This window comes from Salmo salar, chromosome 08 (genome assembly GCF_965601325.2).
Source record: "Salmo salar chromosome 08, fSalSal1, whole genome shotgun sequence".
Taxonomy (NCBI): Eukaryota; Metazoa; Chordata; class Actinopteri; order Salmoniformes; family Salmonidae; genus Salmo; species Salmo salar.
In genome coordinates, this window is record NC_138298.1 from 42915001 (window position 1) to 42919609 (window position 4609).

Here is a 4609-nt window from a genome sequence, read left to right on the forward strand (position 1 = left end):
CTACCTGTCTCTATGTGTGGCTACCTGTCTACCTGTCTCTATGTGTGACTACCTGTCTACCTGTCTCTATGTGTGACTACCTGTCTACCTGTCTCTATGTGTGACTACCTGTCTACCTGTCTCTATGTGTGGCTACCTGTCTACCTGTCTCTATGTGTGACTACCTGTCTACCTGTCTCTATGTGTGACTACCTGTCTACCTGTCTCTATGTGTGACTACCTGTCTCTATGTGTGGCTACCTGTCTACCTGTCTCTATGTGTGGCTACCTGTCCTACCTGTCTCTATGTGTGACTACCTGTCTACCTGTCTCTATGTGTGGCTACCTGTCTACCTGTCTCTATGTGTGACTACCTGTCTACCTGTCTCTATGTGTGACTACCTGTCTACCTGTCTCTATGTGTGACTACCTGTCTCTATGTGTGGCTACCTGTCTACCTGTCTCTATGTGTGACTACCTGTCTACCTGTCTCTATGTGTGACTACCTGTCTACCTGTCTCTATGTGTGACTACCTGTCTACCTGTCTCTATGTGTGGCTACCTGTCTACCTGTCTCTATGTGTGACTACCTGTCTACCTGTCTCTATGTGTGACTACCTGTCTACCTGTCTCTATGTGTGACTACCTGTCTCTATGTGTGGCTACCTGTCTACCTGTCTCTATGTGTGGCTACCTGTCTACCTGTCTCTATGTGTGACTACCTGTCTACCTGTCTCTATGTGTGGCTACCTGTCTACCTGTCTCTATGTGTGACTACCTGTCTACCTGTCTCTATGTGTGACTACCTGTCTACCTGTCTCTATGTGTGACTACCTGTCTCTATGTGTGGCTACCTGTCTACCTGTCTCTATGTGTGTCTACCTGTCTACCTGTCTCTGTGTGTGACTACCTGTCTACCTGTCTCTATGTGTGACTACCTGTCTACCTGTCTCTGTGTGTGGCTACCTGTCTCTGTGTGTGTGGCTACCTGTCTCTCTGTGTGTGGCTACCTGTCTCTGTGTGTGTGGCTACCTGTCTCTGTGTGTGTGGCTACAGTATATATTCTATCATAGATATCTACAGTATATATTCTATCAGTAGATATTCTACAGTAATATATTACTACAGTATATATTCTATCATAGATATCTACAGTATATATTCTACAGTATATATTCTACAGTAGATATTCTACAGTATATATTCTATCAGTAGATATTCTACAGTATATATTCTATCATAGATATTCTACAGTATATATTCTATCATAGATATCTACAGTATATATTCTATCATAGATATTCTACAGTATATATTCTATCATAGATATCTACAGTATATATTCTATCATAGATATCTACAGTATATATTCTATCAGTATATATTCTACAGGTATATATTCTATCATAGATATCTACAGTATATATTCTACAGTATATATTCTATCATAGATATCTACAGTATATATTCTATCATAGATATCTACAGTATATATTCTATCATAGATATCTACAGTATATATTCTATCAGTATATATTCTACAGTATATATTCTATCATAGATATCTACAGTATATATTCTATCATAGATATTCTACAGTATATATTCTATCAGTAGATATCTACAGTATATATTCTATCATAGATATCTACAGTATATATTCTACAGTATATATTCTATCATAGATATCTACAGTATATATTCTATCATAGATATCTACAGTATATATTCTATCATAGATATTCTACAGTATATATTCTATCAGTAGATATTCTACAGTATATATTCTATCATAGATATCTACAGTATATATTCTATCATAGATATCTACAGTATATATTCTATCATAGATATCTACAGTATATATTCTATCATAGATATCTAAGTATATATTCTATCATAGATATCTACAGTATATATCTATCATAGATATCTACAGTATATATTCTATCATAGATATCTACAGTATTACATAGATATCTACAGTATATATTCTATCATAGATATCTACAGTATATATTCTATCATAGATATCTACAGTATATATTCTATCATAGATATCTACAGTATATATTCTATCATAGATATCTACAGTATATATTCTATCATAGATATCTACAGTATATATTCTATCATAGATATCTACAGTATATATTCTAGCATAGATATCTACAGTATATATTCTATCATAGATATCTACAGTATATATTCTATCATAGATATCTACAGTATATATTCTATCATAGATATCTACAGTATATATTCTATCATAGATATCTACAGTATATATTCTAGCATAGATATCTACAGTATATATTCTATCATAGATAATCTACAGTATATATTCTAGCATAGATATCTACAGTATATATTCTATCATAGATATCTACAGTATATATTCTATCATAGATATCTACAGTATATATTCTATCATAGATATCTACAGTATATATTCTATCATAGATATCTACAGTATATATTCTATCATAGATATCTACAGTATATATTCTATCATAGATATCTACAGTATATATTCTATCATAGATATCTACAGTATATATTCTATCATAGATATCTACAGTATATATTCTATCATAGATATCTACAGTATATATTCTATCATAGATATCTACAGTATATATTCTATCATAGATATCTACAGTATATATTCTATCATAGATATCTACAGTATATATTCTATCATAGATATCTACAGTATATATTCTATCATAGATATCTACAGTATATATTCTATCATAGTATCTACAGTATATATTCTATCATAGATATCTACAGTATATATTCTACATTATATCTATATAGATATCTACAGTATATATTCTATCATAGATATCTACAGTATATATTCTACAGTATATATCTACAGTATATATTCTACAGTATATATTCTACAGTATATATTCTATCATAGATATCTACAGTATATATTCTATCATAGATATCTACAGTATAAATTATATTATAGATATCTACAGTATATATTCTACAGTATAATTATATTATAGATATCTACAGTATATATTCTATCATAGATATCTACAGTATATAGTTCTAGCATAGATATCTACAGTATATATTCTATCATAGATATCTACAGTATATATTCTATCATAGATATCTACAGTATATATTCTATCATAGATATCTACAGTATATATTCTATCATAGATATCTACAGTATATATAATTCTACAGTATATATTCTATCATAGATATCTACAGTATATATTCTACAGTATATAATCTATCATAGATATCTACATTATATATTCTATCATAGATATCTACAGTTTATATTCTACAGTATATATTCTACAGTATATTATATCTACAGTATATATTATACAGTATATATTCTATCATAGATATCTACAGTATATATTCTATCATAGATATCTACAGTATAAATTATATTATAGATATCTACAGTATATATTCTACAGTATAAATTATATTATAGATATCTACAGTATATATTCTACAGTATATATTCTACAGTATATATTCTATCATAGATATCTACAGTATATATTCTACAGTATATATTCTACAGTAAATATTCTATCAGTAAATATTCTACAGTATATATTCTACAGTATATATTCTACAGTATATATTATATCATAGATATTCTACAGTAGATATTCTACAGTATATATTCTACAGTATATATTCTATCATAGATATTCTACAGTAGATATTCTACAGTATATATTCTACAGTATATATTCTATCATAGATATTCTACAGTAGATATTCTACAGTATATATTCTATCATATATATTCTACAGTAGATATTCTACAGTATATATTCTATCATAGATATCTACAGTATATATTCTACAGTATATATTCTATCATAGATATCTACAGTAAATATTCTACAGTATATATTCTATCATAGATATCTACAGTATATATTCTATCATAGATATCTACAGTATATATTCTATCATAGATATCTATAGTATATATTCTATCATAGATATCTACAGTATATATTCTAATCATAGATATCTACAGTATATATTCTACAGTCAAATTGACAACAGGACACTATTCTGGGGAGGCGGGTAGCCTAGTGGATAGAGTGTTGTAGGTAGCCTAGTGGGTAGAGGAGGCAGGTAGCCTAGTGGGTAGAGTGTTGTAGGTAGCCTAGTGGATAGAGTGTTGTAGGTAGCCTAGTGGGTAGAGGAGGCAGGTAGCCTAGTGGGTAGAGTGTTGTAGGTAGCTTAGTGGGTAGAGTGTTGCAGGTAGCCTAGTGGGTAGAGTGTTGTAGGTAGCCTAGTGAGTAGAGTGTTGTAGGTAGCCTAGTGGGTAGAGGAGGCAGGTAGCCTAGTGGGTAGAGTGAGGCAGGTAGCCTAGTGGGGTAGAGTGTTGTAGGTAGCCTAGTGGGTAGAGGAGGGCAGGGTAGCCTAGTGGGTAGAGGAGGCAGGTAGCCTAGGTGGTTAGAGGAGGCTGGTAGCCTAGTGGGGTAGAGTGTTGTAGGTAGCCTAGTGGGTAGAATAGGCGGGTAGCCTAGTGGGGTAGAGTGTTGTTGGTAGCCTAGTGGGTAGAGTGTTGTAGGTAGCCTAGTGGGTAGAGGAGGCAGGTTAGCCTAGTGGGTAG